The following is a 22545-nucleotide window of genomic DNA, read 5'->3' as shown; positions in this document are numbered from 1 at the left end:
GAGAAAGAAAGTAGATTAGTAGTTGCCAGGGACTCGGGGAGAAGAGGACAATGTCTACTAACCGGTACAGGGTTTCTCTTTGGGGTGACATATTATGGTGTTTAGGAGTAGCAATGGTTGCACAACTTTAATATTTTAGAATCCACTGAATGGTACATTCTAGTGAATTTTATAGAATATGAGTTATATCACAAAATCTTTTACTATTTGATATTGAATGTGCCTAAAGTTAATGTTTATGTCATTATTTTAGAACTGAAATGGTATTTCCAGTATTTTTAATACTCACATGAAATTTAACTTGCTTCTTGCCATTTTTTGTAACTTAATCTTGGCATTCATTTTATATGTCTACTCAACTATGATTTTTTAAAACTTTGATCTTTTATTTTAAAAAACTGTATAAATCTTTTGATGCTAATAACAAACAATGGAAGTAGCTTTACATATTTCAAATGTTCTGTGTCCAAGCAGTAAGTATAGATTAGAATTTTCTTAGACTGAAATTTATTAAGCATAGATTAAAATATGGCCTTGGTTTTAAGTGTGACATCAGCTTTTATTAATAAAATTGTGTCCACTTAGCAAATTGATTTGCTTTTGTTGTATAAAAAGCTATCTCAAGACCTAATAGTTTAAATTTCAAGCAATTATTGTTTGTCATGTTTGTGCGGGCCAGTCTGCTTTGGTTTAGTTGAGGGGGATCTCATTCATGTACCTGGGATGTCAGCTGAGACAGGTAGCCTTGCAGTCCCTTCGTGTGGTCCCTCAGCCTCCGGCAGGCTTACCTGGGTTTGTTTACCTGATGGAGAAAGAGTCCAGCAGCAAAAGAGGGTGAGCTCTCTGATGAACACTGATGGTTAGCTTTATGTGTCAACATAATGGGGTCACGGGTGCCCAGATATTTGGTTAAACATTATTGTAGGTGTGTCTGTGAGGGTATTTGAGATGAGACTGACCTTTGAATTGTTAATCTGAGTAAAGAAGATTACCCTCGCCAGTGTGGATGGGCCTCATCCAATTCCTTGGAGGCCTGACTAGAACAAAAGGTAGCATAAGAACGCATTTGCTCTCTTTGCCTGACTGGTTTCAAGTCAGGATATCAGTCTTCTGTACTCAAACTGGGACTTGCACCACCAGCCCTTCTGGGTATTTAGTTTTCATGTGGCAGATCATGAAATATCTCAGCCTCCATAATCACATGAGCCAATTCCTTAGAATAAATAAATCTCTCTCTCTTTCCTTCTCTCTCTATATTTATCTGTACAGAGATAGAGTGTGAGAGAAATGTGATGCAGTCAGAGGAGTGAAAGATTCTTGTATTAGTTAGGGTTCCCCCAATTAACAGAACTAATAGATTTTATATATACAAATAATATATATTTGTATTATATATATTACAAATATTGGGCTCTATATTATATATATTACAAACATTGGGCTTCCCACGTGGTGTTAGCAGTAAAGAACTGCCTGCTAATGAGGAGACGTAAGACACATGGGTTTCATCTCTGGATTGGGAAGATCCCCTGGAGGAGGGCACAGCAATGCACTCCAGCATTCTTGAGACTCCCATGGACAGAGGAGCCTGGCGGGCTACAGTCCTTTGGGTTTCAAAGAGCTGGACATGACTGAAGTGACTTAGCACACACATATTATAAACATTATCATTATGGTATATATAATGATATATATATATTATTGAATTATATAAACCTATATATTATTGGATATTATGCTTTAATATGATAATGTATTTTAGTATAATAATATAATATTAATATTGTCTATAAAATGAAAGTTTGTTAATTCTTTTTTTTCTTGAGTTCAGTTCAGTTCAGTCACTCACTTGTGTCCGACTCTTTGTGACCCCATGAACCACAGCACTCCAGGCCTCCCTGTCCATCACCAACTCCCGGAGTCCACCCAAACCCATGTCCATTGAGTCGGTGATACCATCTAGCCATCTCATCCTCTGTCATCCCCTTCTCCTCCTGCCCTCAATCTTTCCCAGCATCAGGGTCTTTTCAAATGAGTCAGCTCTTTGCATCAGGTGGCCAAAGTATTGCAGTTTCAGCTTCAACATCAGTCCCTCCAATGAACACCAGGACCAATCTCCTTTAGGATGGACTGGTTGGATCTCCTTGCAGTCCAAGGGACTCTCAAGAGTCTTCTCCAACACCACAGTTCAAAAGCATCAATTCTTCAGTGCTCAGCTTTCTTTGTAGTCCAACTCTCACATCCATACATGACCACTGGAAAAACCATAGCCTTGACTAGACAGACCTTTGTTGACAAAGTAATGTCTCTGCTTTTTAATATGCTGTCTAGGTTGGTCATAACTTTCCTTCCAAGGAGCAAGCGTCTTTTAATTTCATGTCTGCAATCACCATCCGCAGTGGTTTTGGAGCCCCCAAAATAAAGTCAGCTACTGTTTCCACTGTTTCCCCATCTATTTGCCATGAAGTGATGGGACCGGATGCCATGATCTTAGTTTTCTGAATGTTGAGTTTAAGCCAACTTTTTCACTCTCTTCTTTCACTTTCATCAAGAGGCTCTTTAGTTCTTTGAGAGCCTTGATTAATACAAGCACCTTTCACTCTGTGGCTTGTACCACATTTGCTGTTATTCTGTTGGCCAAAGCAGGTCTCATAACCAGACCCAAAGTCATCATAGGAGGGGACTCTCCATGGTACAGAGAGTGATATTAACTCAGCCATTTTTGCAAACACTTTACCAAAATGTGCAAAGTAAGTCCTCCTTAATCTGTTCTATGTGATCAAGTCCATAGTTTCCAAATGACTCTCCTACAGATGATAATGGTCTCTTATGTTGGTTGTTTCCCTGAAAACTAGGAGCAAAATTTGAATTTGATTTCTCTATTCCTTAAAACATTTTCAAGCATAGTTTCCTAAAATATAAATAAAGTTAGATTTATAAGACTTTCTAGGTAATTAGAAAGATGAGTTTAATTATGAAAGATGTCTGACAAGGATCTTAGAAAAAGACAGTAAACTTGGATGTTTCTAGCATCTAGGCTGCATATATATTTCTGATTTACAAATTCTTTTAAGTCCCACAACTACACAAGTACTACTATATCTGCATTTCATACTATTAACTACCACAATAACAGCAACAGTGGCAGCAAGGATAATAGTTACCATTAATTGAATGATAAATATGTTTCAGGTAAGATTCTAAGTGTTTTAACTGAATTAACTAACTCAATCCCCATAACAACACTATGGGATTTATCCTATTCTCATTTTCAAACTGAGAAAAAGGAAGCAAAGAGCAATTATGTCAGAAGAGTGAAGTGGAAAAGACTTAATAGGTATTTTGCTTGAGAACATGATGAAAAACTCTTTTGTTTGACACTTCAGTCTGTCCTAGATGATTGATGTTCGGTGCAGATTGACGCAAACCCCGAGTAGAAGATGCTCCACGTCTCTGCCTCATCCCTGGGCTCCAAAGGTGCTCATGTCTCACTATGGCCCTCACACTATAGTTTCCTCTTTGGAATATTTTGCTTTCTGGAAGATGGGTCTGCCTTTCTTTAAAAGCAGAAGACAAAAATATAATCCCATTTTGTAAATTTGAGTAAAAAATTCCTGTTTAAGCTGTGAGGCCAGACTATAACCTCCCCAGGCCAAAGCTGGCAGCAAGATGGGTCACTGTGTGAGCATTGGCCTGGGAACAATGTCAGCGATAATAGAATCTTCTAAATATGGACGAGTTTCATCAGTTCGAGGATTTGTCTTATTACTGGATATTTTACCAGATAAACATACAGTTTTTACCAGATTTCCTTAACATTAAAAAAATATTTTTAATTTAATTAAAAAAAATTTTTGGCTCTGCCACACAGCTTACAAGATCTTAGTTCCCTGACCAAGGATTGAACTAGGGTCCTGGCAGTGAGTTGAGTCCCAACCACTGGACCACCAAGGAATCCCCAGTGTTTAGCATATTTCTGAAATGAGAATGTAATGGGGATGAACTATCTTTAGAGTGTGTCCTATTCAACATTGTTTAAATGATTATGTCTTTGTGCTGTCTTATCTTTACCTAGTCTTATTCAAGTCTTTTTTTTTTTTTTGGCTTTGTGGATAGCTTAAAATTTATAGTTTCATTCAAACAAATTACAACAAAAATTAGAAATAACCTACCAGAATGTGTTACTTTAATGTATGTATTAATTTGTAAAACATACTTCAATTTTATTAGAGTTAAATTAACACAAAACAATTCCATGCAGAGTTCCTTTCTAAGAGAAAGTACATTTTTTATGAGGCTGTAGCTGAAAATAAATATTTGCAGTGTGTCTTATTATGGATACATTAAGCCTTCCCAGTTTTAATAAAAGTTCTGTTAAGATGACTTTTATAATAAGTATAGATAATTGCATACTTTTATTGTGGAGAAAATCATTGAAACACATCGATGGGATTGCAGTTAAAAGCATAAAACTGGAGCACATACTTCCTCCAAATATAAAATATAGCGCTGTGTTTTGAAATTTACATGTATTCAGGAGAATTAAAATGATCAAAAAATTTCAAATATTTACATGTTGTTGACCTGGGATAACACTTCATATCTAATTTTACTTTTTTCCTAGTAGAGGGCACAGAAGGAGAACTCAAGAGTCAAAAGAAGTTAAAAAAGACATAACTACTTTAGAGAAACCACTGTAAGACATGTTTGTTAAATTCCACAAGAAATACAAAGAGTTTGGCTTGTGTCTGTTTTAACAGTAAGTAGAGTAAGAAGGAAGATGTTAGAACAGAAATTCAGGTGGCCCCAGTGGGCCAGATGGACACGTTTTTTAAGAAGCAAGGAAAACCTTTCAGAGAGAGCACAATGAGCTTGATGGGAAGAGGTAGGAAGAAGGCAAAAGAGGAGATATAGGGAAAAAGCGGAAGAGGAGAGGGGAAAAAAAAGGAGCATGATCCATAGGTATAAAGGTAGAAAGAGAGGAAGGTTAGATTGGGAAACAGGGAAAAAGACAAAACAAAAAAAAGAAGAAGAATGATGCCTTGATAGAAATATGAATGTAAGGCCCATATCCAGAAAACTCCATTTCAAATTTACCCTGTAGGAAAGTCAGTTTCAGAACTACATTTATAAAGACATGATCACAGATGTATATGACTTTAACAGGTCTCAGTTCAAATGCCATCTCATAAGTGACTTTTTCCAGACCACCTAGCTCAAGCAACACCCCCAGTTAATACTTCTTTATTTTCTTCCTAGCACTTATTATCTCCTCAATAATCTTGTGTTTTTACAAGTTTATCCTCTATCTTTCTTCTTCTGAATGTAAGAGCTGCTGTTGAGAACAGGGACATTGCCTTGTTTCCACTACATCCTTAGTGCCTAGAAATTTCCTGGCATGTAGTAGATACTCAATAAACATATTTTAACAGTTGACTAAGAGAAAATCTATTATGTAATTTTTTGTGAGCTCAAGACTACATGTAAAATTTATATATATAATGTTTGGAAGATTTCTCCTTCTTAGAGAGGCCTTCAAAATTCACTCCTTCTTAAAATATTTCTTCTGAGGCTAAGAACTGCCACTTGCTAAAATTTTGTCACTAAATATCAAGGTAATGCCCTGCTTCTGTTCAGTAACAGAGCAGGAGATTTGACTCTGTCATTTTGTAGTAGACATGACTCTGTCATTTATTAGTTTACTGAATTTCTACTAGTCTAAAATTTTATAAAGACACCGATGAGTAGGGAAATGATTCTCTAAAACCAAGTCTTCTCCTGAGCATATTTATAAAAAGTAAAAGTTACAATAACTAGGATTTATATAGGGGAGTGGGACATAAATGGGAAAAGCGACAAGAGGTCATTTTTGGGGAAAGACTAAATAAGACCTTATTCATGACTAGATATTAGGAAGTGTTGTTTATTCCTACTACTCCCAGAGCCTGACACCCCTGGTCCATTGTCATCATGCTGCCTTCTAGCCAATGAATGAAGCCACAGCTGTTCAGAAACTGACAGTCTGCAGATTTCTTCCTGTGATAAAGCAAAGACTCTCAAGCTCTATAAAAGCAGAGGCTGTTTCCTTATAAATTTAGTACACATGATACAATCTTGAATAAAAAAGCAGAAACCCAATTTGACTTAGTAGCCCTTCACAGTGGGATGAGCCGTTTTCAGTTTGTTTTAGCTTGGGCTTTAAAAATGAGATTCTACGTCTCAATGTCACCTTTATTTTTTATGTTTCCTCTTTTTGGAGACGCTTGCTCATTTCTATAATCACTTATTCATTCCTAATACCACTTTGCTGAGCAATAGCATGACAGGAAAAACAGTGTGTTAGATGAATAATAATTTTTAAAGTTTAAAGGGTTTAGACTGAACGACACTGACAATGTTGCAGGTCCTGGACTGTCCAAATGGTTAGTACAAGAATCGAATCTGTGGTGGGGAAAGGGTAAAGCATCACTTACCAAAACTATATCTATTTGTAGGGTGAAAACTAGCAGACATATAGTTTTTTGGCTATTCTATTTAATAATGAAAAAAAAGGAGTTCAATTGAAACTGCAAAGGCCTACTTTGGTGAACTAAATAAAATTACTCTGGCTGGGAACTGAACAAAATACAACAATTAATCGTGTGATTGTGACCTAAAGTTGCAATACATTTTTATGAACACATTTCTGAGCCTCTGTTTTGAATTGTGCATTCAGTAGACCAATCTAGAATGACCACAGAAGTGGGCTCTAGTAGAGAAAAGAAGGGTTGTGAGTGCCCAGAATAGTTCAGTCTTACACCTTCTCTTAGACAAGTCTTTTAAAAGTCCTATATTCGGCCACCAGATTTGAGTCACTTTTATGGAAGGGTTAATTTTAGGTTAGCTCTGGTCTGGTTGGGAAAGTTAAGTTGTTAAATGGATTGCTTGGTTTGCCCCAAGGCAGACATGTTTCTGAGGTTTGACTCTAACGTAATCTGGCTTCCTTTCGGCATTATAGAATGAAGAGGACCAGGGACAAGTCAGATTCCCAGGGAGGGCCTCTGTGGAGCAGAACAAGATCGCTTTGGCCAGACACAATCAGGATTGGTTATGGAATTAAGCCAGCTCCCAGAACTGGAGGTGAGGTAAGGTGTAAATAGCTATATTGTCTTCTGTATCATGTTGTCTCATGGTTCCATGGGAATCTACCATGTCCAATATATATAACCTTGTCTGTACATTTAATTTGAAAGAGACCCTACAGTTTAAAAATGTGTTAACTCATTTTAAGTCTATATGACATTTGATAAAACATGCAGTAGCAGTTATCACAAGTACTATGGCTGAAAGAATTTGTGTATCACAAGATAGCTTAGCTTTCTTTTGTAATTGACTTTCATGCACATAAAAAAGCAACATAACTCAACACTTAGACACACAAACAACCATAGACACCAAGCTTTCAGTTGCATAAGGTTTTGTAAGATTTGTGAATTACCAAATATATTAAAGAAGTATAGAGCATAGAAATTGGTTCCACTTGCTTTTTCCATTTCACTCAGAAGCCATATAGGAATTTGGGCAGGCTGGAATTTTGGTGGGGAGGGATTTTCAAGTTAGAGTTTCAATCTGGGTACCAGGTTGGTTCCCTTTACCAGTCAACAGAGGAAGTTTCTTCTTTCCAGTGAACAAAACAGGCTCACTGAGCTGATCACCAAATTACCGCATGACTTTATACTTCACCAAGAAGCAAAAAGGAGATACTCGCACTGAATAGAATAATGGCTCACATCTTCCAAATGTAGATTAAAGTTTGTTCAGTGTGGTATGTTCATGGAGATATGTAATGTTGGGGGAAGGTCCACTGGACTGGGGAATAAATAAGATGGTTTGTGGTACTTGAGAAGTGGTAAAAATTTTCAGTCTCTCTGCTTTAATCTGCATTTCTGCTTGCCTCATCTAAGTCAAGGGCCATTGTTTCTAGGTGTTTTAGGACCTTGTGAAGAATCAGAAAGTTCTAACTTATGCTTATCTTATACTCCTATCAGATTCTACAGGTGCAAGACCTAAGAACACTGATAGGGAAATTATAGGGTGTAACCTTGAGTGTGCAGATGAGAGATAAATGGAATGAATAAACATAGGCAAACAGCTCCTTCAAAAACTGTATGGTGGGGGAGCTCAGTTCTCTGTCTCTACTGTTTCTTCTCATCTCTCTCTTCATAGTTACCTTCAAGATCCCAAAGCACAGGCTTCACAAAAGTCTTCAATTCAGAGAGGTACATTTCTATCAACAGTAGCGAGGGAGCGAACGACTTTCTGGGAGTATATAGAAAACTGTTAGTGATTGTTTTGCACTTCCACATTTTTAAAGGAAAATAGTACAACAGAAAGTCTATTGTGGATGGGGAAGTTTGTTAGATGAGGAGTTACTTGAGAAAAAGCTGAATATGTAAATTCTGACTTCAGAAGCCAAGAACTAAACCCAGGAGGCATAAGTGATATGAAACCTAATTAATATTGGGAAAAATCACCATGTTTGCATTTGTGTTACTAGTTAGCTAATGTAATTTGTGACTGATCTATTACTTTTTAAATAATTTTTCACTGGATTATAAAGGGCAAATTGTGCTTTGAGCTATAAATCAAGGAGTGCTAAGTAATGGCATATTTAGAGTGTTAGGAACTGCAGATTGAATGTAAAAGTCACTGACATCTGTAAGATTTCCTTGTAGGCAAATTAAAATGGGTGATAAAGGTTTTAAATATAACAGGTCAACTTCAAGGGGAGGTCTAATTTTTAGAAGAGATTCAACCTGAATTGAATTGAGTATAAGAATTAGACCAGGATTAGTTGGAGTGATGATTAAAACATTCAAGTTCATAAGACCTTGTAATTGCTAGTTATTTCTTGTACTAATAGTCAACCAAATTAAAAAAATAATACTTGTAATGCTGGTTAATGTTTTTGTTTTTAGGTTGAATATAATAATCTGTCTTTAAGTTTTTTCTTCTTAAAAGCAAATTTTAAATTTTAAAACAGTTTAAGACAGTACAGAGTTTCTGTATAGCCCATACCATTTTTTCCTTGTTAATAACATCATATATTTGTACGGGCTATTTGTTGCACTTTTGAATCAGTCTTGATGTATTATTTTAACTGTAGTCTATAATTTATTCTAATTTCCTTAGTTTTCACCTAATGTCCTTTTCCTCTTTGGGGATCTCATCCAGGTTACCACATTGTATTTAGTCCTCATGAGTCCCGAGGCACCTCTTGGCTGTGATTGTCTGTCAAATTTACCGTGTTTTCAGTGACTTTGAGAGTTTTGAGGACTCAACTATTTTGTACAGTGTTCCTCCATTGGGAGTTGTCTGATGTTTTTTCTCAATGATTAGACTGGGGTTGTGGGTTTTATGGAGGAAACCACAGAGGTAAAGGGGCATTGTCATCACATCATGTCGAGGGTACGTACTTCAACATGACTTATCATTGTCTCCATTTACCTTGGTCAACTGCGTGAGTTAGTGTTTGCCAGGTTTCTCTACTGTAACATTACTATAAAGTTATCTGCTTTTCTATACTGTACTTTTGCGAAGAAAGTCACTATGAACAGCTCACATCCAGTGTGTGAGAATTTATGCTTCACACCTTGAGGACAAAGTACTGACACTAACTATTTGTAAATTTTCTGTCTAGGAGATTTGTCTGTTCTCCCTTATTTATTTTTAAATCATTTATCTATATCTGTATGGACTCACTGATTTATTTTTTGTTTTGGATTATAAGCTAATACCACTTATTTTGTTGATAAAAATTTCCAGCTTGACCACTGGGGACTTTTTCAGTTCTCTGCTTGGTCCCTTTGCATGTTCCATTATTTCTTTAAAAAGCATTTCTTTTACTTTCTGGTACTAAAAGATGCTCTAGGATCATCTTGTGTATTTTTTGTCTCAGTCCTAGAATCTGTCTATCTCCAAGGGGCCCTGTTTTTATTTTTATTTTTAGTTGGAAAATGGTATTAGAAAGCAAGATCTGAGTAGTAGGTGTTCTTGTTGCTACTGAGGTGTCATTACTTCTACTGACTGAGCAAGGAGTTATATGTGTGTGTAGTAACCTATCAGTTCAGTTCAGTTCAGTTGCTCAGTTGTGTCCTACTCTTTACGACCCCGTGAACCACACCACCAGGCCTCCCTGTCCATCACCAACTCCGGGAGTCCACCCAAACCCATGTCCATTGAGTCGGTGATACCATCTAACCATCTCATCCTCTGTCATCCCCTTCTCCTCCTGCCCTCAATCTTCCCCAGCAGCAGGGACTTTTCAAATGAGTCAGCTCTTCGCATCAGGTGGCCAAAGTATTGCAGTTTCAGCTTCAGCATCTGTCCTTCCAATGAACACCCAGGACTGATCCCCTTTAGAATGGACTGGTTGGATCTCCTTGCAGTCCAAGGGACTCTCAAGAGTCTTCTCCAACACCACAGTTCAAAAGCATCAATTCTTTGGTGCTCAGCTTTCTTTATAGTCCAACTCTCACATCCATACATGAGCACTGGAAAAACCATAGCCTTGACTAGACAGACCTTTGTTGACAAAGTAATGTCTCTGCTTTTTAATATGCTGTCTAGGTTGGTCATGCTTTCCTTCCAAGGAGCAAGCATCTTTTAATTTCATGTCTGCAATCACCATCCGCAGTGGTTTTGGAGCCCCAAAAATAAAGTCAGCTACTGTTTCCACTGTTTCCCCATCTATTTGCCATGAAGTGATGGGACCAGATGCCATGATCTTAGTTTTCTGAATGTTGAGCTTTAAGCTAACTTTTTCAGTCTCCTCTTTCACTTTCATCAAGAGGCACTTTAGTTCTTCTTCACTTTCTGCCATAAGGGTGGTGTCATCTGCATACCTGAGGTTATTGATATTTCTCCCGGCAATCTGGATTCCAGTTTGTACTTCCTCCAGCCCAGTGTTTCTCATGATGTACTCTGCATATAAGTTAAATAAGCAGGGTGACAATATACAGCTTTGAGGTATTCCTTTTCCTATTTGGAACCAGTCTGTTCTTCCATGTCCAGTTCTAACTGTTGCTTCCTGACCTGCATATAGGTTTCTCAAGAGGCAGGTCAGGTGGTCTGGCATTCCCATCTCTTTCAGAATTTTCCACAGTTTATTGTGACCCACATAGTCAATGGCTTTGGCATAGTCAATAAAGCAGAAATAGATGTTTTTTCTGGAACTCTCTTGCTTTTTCGATGATCCAGCGGATGTTGGCAATTTGATCTCTGGTTCCTCTGACTTTTCTAAAACCAGCTTGAACATCTGGAAGTTCATGGTTCACATATTGCTGAAGCCTGGCTTGGAGAATTTTAAGCATTACTTACTAGTGTGTGAGATGAGTGCAATTGTGCGGTAGTTTGAACTTTCTTTGGCATTGCCTTTCTTTGGGATTGGAATGAAAACTGACCTTTTCCAGTCCTGTGGGCACTGCTGAGTTTTCCAAATTTGCTGGCATATTGAGCGCAGCACTTTCACAGCATCATCTTTCAGGATTTGAAATAACTCAATTGGAATTCCATCATGTCCACTAGCTTTGTTTGTAGTGATGCTTCCTAAGGCCAACTTGACTTTGCATTCCAGGATGTCTGGCTCTAGGTGAGTGATCACACCATCGTGATTATCTGGGTTGTGAAGATCTTTTCTGTACAGTTCTTCTGTGTATTCTTGACGCCTCTTCTTAATATCTTCTGCTTCTGTTAGGTCCCTATCATTTCAGTAAGGACAGAAATGAGCCCATCTTTGCATGAAATGTTCCCTTGGTATCTCTAATTTTCTTGAAGAGATCTCTAGTCTTTCCCATTCTATTGTTTTCCTCTATTTCTTTCCATTGATCGCTGAGGAAGGCTTTCTTATCTCTCCTTGCTATTCTTTGGAACTCCGCATTCAGATAGGAATATCTTTCCCATCTTTCTCCTTTGCTTTTCACTTCCCTTCTTTTCACAGCTACTTGTAAGGCCTCCTCAGACAGCCATTTTGCTTTTTTGCATTTCTTTTTCTTGGGGATGGTCTTGATCCCTGTCTCCTATACAATATTACAAACTTGCATCCATAGTTGATCAGTCACTCTGTCTATCAGATCTAGTCTCTTAAACCTATTTTTCACTTCCACTGTATAGTCATAAGGGATTTGATCTAGGTCATACCTGAATGGTCTAGTGGTTTTCTCCACTTTCTTCAATTTCAGTCTGAATTTGGCAATAAGTAGTTCATGATCTGAGCCACAGTCAGCTACCAGTCTCTTTTTTGCTGACTGTATAGAGCTTCTCCATCTTTGGCTGCAAAGAATATAATCAATCTGATTTCGGTGTTGACCATCTGGTGATGTCCATGTGTAGAGTCTTCTCTTGCGTTGTTGGAAGAGGGTGTTTGCCATGATCAGTGTGTTCTCTTGGCAGAACTCAGCCTTTGCCCTGCTTCATTCTTGCTCCAAGGCCAAGTTTGCCTGTTACTCCAGGTGTTTCTTGACTTCCTACTTTCTACATGCCACCCAGGGATACTCAGACATCTGATACAGGTTTGTTTTTTTTTAATGTGCATACAGTGAGGTTCACTGTTTATGTTACAAAGTTTGATATATTTTGACAAATGTGTACTATCATATATCTGCCATTATAGTAACATACAGAATAGGTGTATCACCTTAAAACGGTGCTTCATGTGTTTGTCTTCAGCTAACATTCTCCCTGCCTCAAATGCCTGGAAACCATTAACCATTTTACCACTGCTATAGTTTTGACTTCTCCAGACTGTCATATAACTGGTGTTTTTTGTAAGCATAACTATTAGCTTACATGTATTAAGTATTCACCAGGTGTTTGTCCCTATGTTATGTGCTCTTCAGGTAGAATCTTCTTTTGGTTCACAGACCACATGATGGAGGGACAACAGTTTTCATTCTTTATTACAAATGAGGAAGCACAGAACGGCTAAGTACTAGTCCCTAAGTAAATAAGAAAACTTGTTAACTGAAGGCAAGGGCTATTTGGCTCTGAAACATGTACTCAACCAATACGTTATGCTTCTAAATTCATACTCAGATTTGAGAAAATAAGAAACAGGATGCCTGCTTCAAAATGCTCTTCATTTGGGTAATTCTGTGCATAAAACAATGGGGCTTCTTTAAAACTTCAAACATGCATTACTTTAATAGAAAATGTGTTTATATTAAAAAGGAAAGAAAGACAGTAGATGGAAGGGAGGAAGAAAGGAAAGAAAGCGTATCAAATCCAGCAACAGGATCAGTGACTCTGTTAAATTCTACTAAAAGCCAGACATTTCCCCCTGAGGGCGCATAGGAGTGACTGTTCTTCTGGCTCAGAACATCCCTCAAGCCCCACCAGTCTGGAAAATGTAAGTTTTGAGGAGCGTATTTATTCATGCCTTTTCCCCTAAAGGGAACTGCAGTGTTCAACATTAATACATTTTATTCACATTCTCAGTTTTCTCAAGAATATAGCAAATGTTTAACTTTTCAGTTCTGTATATTCCTTGCTAATGTGGTAATTAATCTAGAGCCCAACTATGACTCACGTCATGTTTTTGTCTTCTTCCAGAACCTTGGTAAGAATCTTCCACTGTGCTTCCCATCAGACTCCTTAAAGTTAGACATTAGATAAATTATTAATTGTTGTTAAAATAAAACACTTTCTTGGTATTTGAGAATGTTTTCATGTGAACCTAACTATGTGGTATGGGTAAACAATCCATTCTGAGTATTTAGATGTGTCTTAGAATCCCAGAATAATAATAAAAAAAAAATGTAATGATCTTTTAGGAATCAGGTGTCAGTCCTCTGGCAGAAAGGGACACATTCTTTCCAGAAAAAAAGATTCACCTTCTTTTAGCAACATGTTAGGAAACACCAGATATATCTGTGCAAAATTATTTGTAAATTTCCCCTGTGAGGCTATAAAATCACAGGTAGAGGTTTGATCTAGCTATTTTTATTGTGAACTGGCTCTATCAATATGGATCCCAATGGAAGAAAGTGTTGGGAATTGCTTTACTCATTAAGCAAGAAGTTCAGATTTGTTCTCGGATTTCTTGAAGATACTCATACTATTTTTTAGGGCTGTAACAAAGTACCACAAACTGGGAGGGCTTTGCTGAAACAAGAGAAATTTATTGTCTCACAGTTCTGGAGGGTAAACATTAAGATCAAGGTGTCAGTATAGTCGGTTCCTTCTGAGGGTTCTTGAATAGAATATTCCAGGCCTCTCCCTTAGGATCTGGTGATCTGCTGACAATTTTTGACATTCCTTGCATTGTAGATGCATTACCCTAATCTCTGCCTTTATCTTCACATGGCATTTTTCCTTCATTTAGTCTTTGCTCTGTGAAATGTCTCTCTCTCCAGGTTTCCTCTTGGTAAAAAGGATGGCAATTGTTAATATGTTGATTTAGAGTCCATCCAGTGACCTTATTTTAACTTGATTACCTCTGTAAAGACCCTACTTCCAAATAAGGTTGCAATTCAGAGGTACTGGAGGTAAAAACTTTACCATATCTATTTTGTTGTTGTTTAGTAACTAAGTCATGCCTGATACTTTTGTGACCCCATGGACTGTAGCCCGCCAGACTCCTCTGTCCATGGGGTTTTCCAGGCAAGAATACTGAAGTGGGTTGCCATTTCCTTTTCCAATATCTATTTTGAGGTGACACAATTCAACCCTTAATAGTGCCGCTGAGTTTATTTTGCTATTACAAAGCCAAAAGCCTCTACTGTGCTAGAACCATGCTTTTTCTCTAGTCCTTTCCATTCGCTTTCCTCTCAAACAGACTTCCTGGATGACTTTTGCCTCTGGATACATTCATGGAGGGAAAGAGGTTAGACTTCCATCATGTAAGAAGCTGAGATTGTGTGAGGTTAACTAAAAACTCAACACAAATTTCCAGGTAATTTATACTGAATCTATTGCTTGACCCACAGAAGAAAATATAACCTCTGAAATTGTTAACTGCAACATAGTGATTAAGAGGTGACACTCTGCCTCAACAAAATATTATCAAATCAAATCGAGCAATACTTCAAAAAGATCATACACCAGGGTCAGTGGGACTTATTCTAGGTATGCAAGAAATGATTAAGCTTGCTTAAATCACTCACCATGATACACCAATTACCAAAATGAAGGATAAAAATCATATGATCATCTTATTTTTATATACAAAAATGAAAGAAAATGTAAGAAGTGGATTTTACAAATATAGGTGATGCTGAAGAACCAAATAAAGATCATTCAGTTAGTTCATAAGGCTGATTATGTGGTCAAAACACAGACTTCATGCAGTTGATTTAGAAGATTTAGTTTCATTCCAGGTACATGTCAATAGCCAAGGGTTAGAAGATGAAAACCACATAATCTGTAACCATATGGTTCTTTGTGGGAAAGACATCCATTAAAACACTTTGTACTATCTGGTAAATCATAAGAAAAAGTTCAGGCCAGAAGGAGAAAAAGATGAGGTGATTTTTGGAAGATAAGAATTATCTAGTTAAATGAGAAATGGATGTCAAGGTAGAAGTATTATCAGGAAAGGCCCAGAGGTGAGAAATGTAAGGTATGTCCATGGAAATGCCACAGTTCAATATTATTACTAAAATGTAAAATAAGAAGTAGAGAATAATAGATCCAAAAGGCCAATTAATGGTTGAGTTTGGAAGAAGAAGAGGGATATAGGCTTTTATTACATTTGCTAGATTTTGTACTTTATTTAGAACTTTTGCATTTATGTTCATGGGAGATATTCTTTATTTTTCTTTTCTTATACTGCTCTTGTTGAGTTTTTTAGTTTAATCAAGTTATATTAATACTAAATTCATAAAATAATTCATTTGAATACTTCCCTCTTTTAAAAATTATTTAGAAGACTTTGTAAGATTGGAATTATCTATTCTTAAATTTTGATAACATTACCTGTAACACCATCCATGCTTTTGATCTGGAAAGTCTTTATATTTCTAATTCAGTTTCTTTGGTGTTTCTCAGTCTATTAAAGTTTCTTCTTGATCATTTTGTTTGTCCCCCTTATCTATGCTTGCAAATGTATTGACATAAGGTTCATGGTATCTTGTTTCCTTCTTAATCTCTGTTGTATCTCTAATTGTGTTCCCTTTGTCATTTCAAATGTTGTTTACTTTTGCCTTGCCTCTCTTTTCTTGATCAACCTTGCCAGAGGTTTGTCAATTTTATTTATCTTTTCAAAGAACCAAGTTGGCTGTTTGACGTTCCTGTCATATGTTGCATTACATTTCCCTAGGTTCTCTTTTTCTTTTTATAGTTTTCTTCCTTCTTCTTTGTGTTTCCTCTGTTCTCTTTACACTACTCAAGGTTGAATGCTTAAATTATCTATTTCAGCCTTTCTTATTTTCTACTGTCTGGACACAATCCTTATTTTACATTTCTTATGTTGTTCTTTGATCAATGACTCTCTCATTTTATATCATGTGCTTCTTTAATTTGCAGACCACTTCATTTTTCTGTTGTAGTTTCATATCTAATATTTCGCACAGTGCCTGACTCATAATAGTGGTTCAATGAATATGTGCTGAATGGGTGAATGTTTAGTATGATTTGTAAACAGCTTCACACTCTACACATTATTAATATATTTATCTGAGCTGAAAAAAGTCCAGTAGCTTGGAGTATATGAGAATATCAATGCAGCTGTCTAAGAAAACTTATAGACCAATCTTTTTGAGAGATATTTTCATTTATAACCTAAGGGAATAAAAATGTCTTCAGACAAACACTTTCTGAACTGCTGAGTGTTACAAAAACAGAAAAGTCAGTCATCAAAAGTATTTATGAAGCCAATCTGAAGACTATCATTGCCTTTCTTCTTCAGTGAAGTATATGTGTAGGAATTCTTTCTCAGTAGGATTATGATGCAATTTTTAATTTTACCACAGTAACAAGAAATTTCCTTAATTTCTGTCAAAAGATCGTTAACACTTGGACTCAGATCTAAGTCCAAATGCCAGCGTTGTTCCCTGACTATGTCTGTGACTTCAGGCAGGGGACTATTTCCCTGAGCTTCAATTCTCGAATGCGTAAAAATGGGGATAGTAGTAACTCCTCCTCTTCCTGATTGTTGTAAAGATTAAATGAGCAGATGGATATAAAGTGCTTAGGACGGTGTCTGGCACATGGCAGGTACCCAGTAAATATTATTAGAGTTGTTGCTGTTACTATAAGTATGAACTTTTCATGGAAGGAACTGTCTCATGCTTTTTATACCTCATGCCTGACACGTTGCAACCCCTCTGCTGTGCTTGAGCGTAATTGCAGACTTGAAGGAAAATCCTCATGTTGATGATGATAGGTGATCAAGAAAAGGAGCTATGGAAGAAAGGAGTGCTGGCTTTGCAACCATCAGCCATGTGCTTCAAATTCAGGTAAAAAGAATGTAATGGAGAAAGAATATTTTCCAATGTCTCCTACACAGGGAGATGGATTTAACCATTAAAACTGAGGCGTTAGCAAAGATATTCTGGGGGAAATAAGGATGAACATGTGCAATAAAAAGGTGATTTTTTTTCTATTGTTTGGTTAAAAATAGGCACATTCATTGGGAAAACTTATCTAAAATTGCTTTCATACAAACAGCTCTGTGGGACCTTCTTATAATGTCTGTAATGAGAAAACTGGATTGGAACCATGCAGTTATGAGTGTATTCATAACAGATAGTGTATAACATTACTTGACTTCTGGAATGACACAATGCATGGAATAATTAGCCATGTTCCTGTAGTACTCTCTTCTGCCTGGATCATGTGGATTTCTTCTATCAGAAGGTCAGTGGCAATGTTATTTCTTTTGAAGAATTTTCATTGCTTTAAAAAAAATTAGAAAATGACTTTCAATAATGACATAAAACAAGTATAAAAACCTGCATTTACTATAGCTAGTGTAAGACATTTTTTTTGCATCAATTACTATTGTAATTTAGGCTGAATAATACTGGCTATTTTGCTACTCTGCTGAAGTCCTCTTTTTTGAGCCTACAATGAACCTGTAATACTTATGGAAAGAGTTACCATAGCAACCTACATTGATGTCACAAGCTCAGGCTTCTGACTTCATTGCATAATGCAGTAGTAACTGGATTTGCAGCAGAAACACCCTGCTAAAGAACAAGTATCTTGGTTTACAGCAAAGAGGACAAAGGAAAACAGCAAGTTCTAGGGGGTTGAATGCTGGATTGTGAGTTAGAATGTCTGAGTTCTTATTTTAATCCTGCTTCTCACTTGTTGCCTTGTTTTGAGTAATTGTGTTTACATGTGTGCACTGAGGTTTGAAACAAGAAATGTCCTATATATGGAGTAGGCATAGAAGAGAAAGCTCATTATTTAATGTTTTAGCATTTGGTAGACATCTTAATAAAGCTAAAGCAGTCTAAAAATAACCTGGCAAGAAAGGAATTATTAATGCCTTGTAGTTGATACCTAGCTAGCTCACAAAGATAAAGAAGACACTTTGAAATAAAAAAGCATGTAGCTAGGATTTTTTTACTTTTTTGAAATAGTAATGGATAAAGGTCAAGATTGATGCCCTAATCTTAATAAGAATGTAAAGAACTCTTATATAAATATATCATATTATTTAGCTATCTATTTAAAGATGTTTTAAATAGTCTATATTCAGAGTAAGAGGAATCTGTATCTATTAGTGAGTATGATGTTTCTCATGTTTATATTGTATACATTAAATCATAGATGTTTCTTAATTTTATCATGCAAATATTTATCCTCATTAGAAAACTACTGAATATGTGAAATAGTTTTGCTGATTTAAAATGAGATTTCAAAAAATCCTAATGATATCTTTTTTTACAATGGCCTAATGTTTTCATTGAAGCCTGTAACCTGTTCATTATGTCAACTGGTCTAACTTTCCTTTTTGTACACTATATTTCAGAATTGAGATAAAAATAGTTGGGGATTTGAAAAGGCATTTAAACTAATAAACTTTGTTGCCAGAAACTAAGCTGAAAGTATGGTATAGCTTTTTATTTGCTCTAAGGTGATGAGCTAGAACATTTTGATAGAACTAAGGCCCTTTCCACCCCCTCTATCCATATGCTTCAAAATCATTCCAAAATATCAGGAGAAATTTAACTTGCTATAAAACTTCATCATCTAAATTCCATGTTAAAAACCAACTATGTTGGTTGTTAAAAACCACGTTAAAAAAAAACAATAATTTTCCCTTGTGGCTCAGATGGTAAAGCTTCTGCCTGCAATGCGGGAGACCTGGGTTCGATCCCTGGGTCAGAAAGATCCCCTGGAGAAGGAAATGGCAACCCACTCCAGTACTCTTGCCTGGAAAATTCCATGGACGGAGGAGCCAGTAGGCTATAGTTCATGGGGTCGCAAAGAGTTGGACATGACTGAGCAACTTCACTTTCCTTCACTTTTTACACAACTTTTAAGTTAATGTTGAAAATGAAGTGCCAAGTATAATAAAAGTTGTGGCCATATTTTCATTAAGCACTTAAATGCACCTGAGTTCCATGTCATATTGTAGCATTAGTCATTTGTAGCAGTCTCAAAGTCTTGCAAAATCTTTAAAAAAGCCAGAATTTAGTATACAATGTTTGTACAGAATATATAAGGATAAAAACTAGTTCTTTCTTCATAAGCTATGCCTATCAAACTAGCTAACGTGATACTTCTTTTATTTTAGGGAATAAACTTCTGTGTGTTCATGTGAATTTAATATAACATGTTTATTGACTTATTAACACAAAAAGAACTTGCATAGACATAGTGAAATTCTGTAAAAAGAAAAAAAAAGAAAAGGCAGGTTAGTCTCCAAAATTTTTCCCCTGTTTAAGCAAAGAGGACAAGTAGTATTGGTTACCTCCAGAACTGAACTTACTTACTCCTTACTCTAAATTCATCATTTCTTAAGTACAGCCCCTATAAAGAGCAGAGAATAAATTTATTAGGAAAAAATCACAATGTCAAAGAATTAAAATTATGGAAAGAACTTTTTAGTCTGTTTTTACCAAACTGAGGTCTGAAAGTGAAAGTGAAAGTCACTTAGTCATGTCCCACTCTTTGTGACCCCATGGACTATACAGTCCATGGAATTCTCCAGGCCAGAATACTAGAGTGGGTAGCCTTTCCCTTCTCCAGGGGATCTTCCCAATCCAGAGATCAAACCCAGGTCTCCTGCACTGCAGGCGGATTCTTTACCAACTGAGCTATTAGGGAAGCCCAAACTGAGGTCTAATAGATTTAAATAACTTTCCCAAAGTTATTTAGTGGAAGAATCCAAACCTCAAACAACTATTTGTTCTACCATATCACATTATCTTAATCCTGCCTCAAGGCTTTAATCCAGAGTCACCTCCTTGGAATATAATCTGATATATAGTCTTTTTATCAATTGGTATAATTGATATATTAGTTTCTTGTGTACAACATGATGATTCGATATTTGTATATGTTGCAAAATGAACCCCATGATATGTCTAGTTAGCAACCAAGCCCTTTGTATCTTGTTTTTTTTTTAAATGTTTTATTCTTTTTTCCCTTTGACAAATATCATTAGAGATTAGAGACAAATTTTTTTAGTCTTTTCAAGGAACCAACTTATGACTTTGTTTATTACTCTCATCGTCTTTTGCTATATAACAACCTTCGAAACTTATTGCGGGTCAGGGATTCAGGAAGAGTCTTCCTGGCTCATTCTCTTGCATCATGTGGTACTGACTGGGTTTACTTGGTAGTATTCAGTTGGCTCTTCATCTGGTCTGGAGAGTCCAAGATAGCTTCACTCACATGCCTGATGCCTCGGCAAGGAAAACTAGAGGGATGAACTCAGTTGGATTTCTCCCTCTATTTACATAGCACAGGACTCCTCCACAAGGCCTCTCCAATCTGCACTCCTTACACTGTAGCTTGGAACACTAAGAATGTTCTATAGGAAGTGGAAATTACATATTCTCTTGAAGGCTAGACCTAGAGCTGGCAAAGCATCACTTCTACCCTACTCTTGGTCAAAGCAGTTGCAGAACAAAGATTTAAGGGGAAGAGAAATAGACCTCTCCTATCAATGGGATGAGTGTCAAAGAACTGGGGCTATCTTTATTCCATCAAGGGCTTCCCTGGTGGCTCAGATGGTAAAGCGTCTGCCTGCAATGCAGCAGGGATCTCTGGGAAGGTTGGGAAGATCCCCTGGAGAAGGAAATGGCAATCCACTCCAGTACTCTTGCCTGGAAAATTCCATGGACGGAGGAGCTGGTAGGCTACAGTCCATGGGGTTGCAAAGAGTCAGACACGACTGAGCGACTTCACTTTCACTTTATTCCATCACCTTGATCTTGTGTTGTATTTTAGTTTCCTATTTCAGTGTCCATTCTTTCTTTAAATTCTTTTCTGTTTTCTTTGCTTATAGTCTGTCATTCTGCCTTCGCACCGAAATTCTTAAGTTGGATATTTAAATAATTAATTTCCACCATTTATTCTTCTAATAAAAGCACTAAAGTGTAAAGTTTTCCTCAAATGATTGCTTTCATTGCATATCAAAGTAAAACTATGCTAGCATTTTGCTCTTTGTTCAGTTACAAGTATTTTCAGTGTTCCAATTTTATTTCTTTTATGATCTATGAGTTATTTGGAAGTGTGTTTTTAGAATTTCAGTCATATGGATTCTTAATAATAAGTATCTACTTGAGACTTAACATATATATAAAATGCAATGTATGATCCTTATTTGGATCCTGATTTGAATAAACTAAGAAAAAATGTAACATAAGGAAATATGAACACTGGACATTTTAGGAATTTTATGTATTTTAAAAAATATATAATTGTATTATGGTTATGTTAAAGAAAAAAGTCCTTCCTTTATAGAGTTACAAGTATTTATGGATGAATTTGCTTTAGAAAAATTCAGATGGGAGTGGATATATAGATGATAAAAGATTGACTATGAGTTGAATAACCACTGAAGCTTGATTCATGGTACATGAGCATTCTGTGTTATTTCATTTGCTCTTGTGTGTGTTGGAAATTTTTCATTTCATTTTTCATGAGATGATATTAGAAACTCATCTCCTTAAATATGATTTCTGATTTAATTTCATTGTGGCTAGAGACTGTAACACATATATAAGCACACAAAAACATACACCACATAGACCAAATTCTCTCTGTATAATGTGAAGCATATGTATGTTCACACAAGGATATGTATTATGTATGTAAGATAAGTTTTGCTTTATAGATTAATGTATTCAATTTTGAAAAGTGTATCATGTGTGCTAAGAAATCTATCACCTATCAACATTAAATCAAGATTGGTAGTCCAAAATATTCATATTTTATAAACTTTTTTTCTGCTTGAACTATCAGTAATTGAAAAAGATATGTTTCATTTTCATTTTTATATTATTATGATGATTGTCATTTTTTTCTGGAGTTCTTGACTGTTTTGCTTTGTGTAATTTGAGATAGGGCCATTACCCCATATCTAGTTGCTCAATCTTACTGATAATT

General features: G+C 36.3%; 1 long non-coding RNA gene across 1 annotated transcript in view; it reads left to right on the top strand.

Moving 5' to 3' along the window:
* Positions 1 to 22545, top strand: part of LOC122434123 — a 154537-nt gene that overhangs the window by 10912 nt on the left and 121080 nt on the right. Inside the window, exon 2 of the long non-coding RNA XR_006267254.1 lies at positions 6998 to 7124. This is a non-coding gene — a long non-coding RNA (uncharacterized LOC122434123). The remainder of the gene's footprint in view (positions 1 to 6997; positions 7125 to 22545) is intronic.

Source organism: Cervus canadensis, chromosome 33 (assembly GCF_019320065.1).
Source record: "Cervus canadensis isolate Bull #8, Minnesota chromosome 33, ASM1932006v1, whole genome shotgun sequence".
In the NCBI taxonomy this organism is placed as follows: Eukaryota; Metazoa; Chordata; class Mammalia; order Artiodactyla; family Cervidae; genus Cervus; species Cervus canadensis.
The sequence above is the reverse complement of the archived record's forward strand: the minus strand, read 5'-3'. Positions and strand labels throughout refer to the sequence as shown.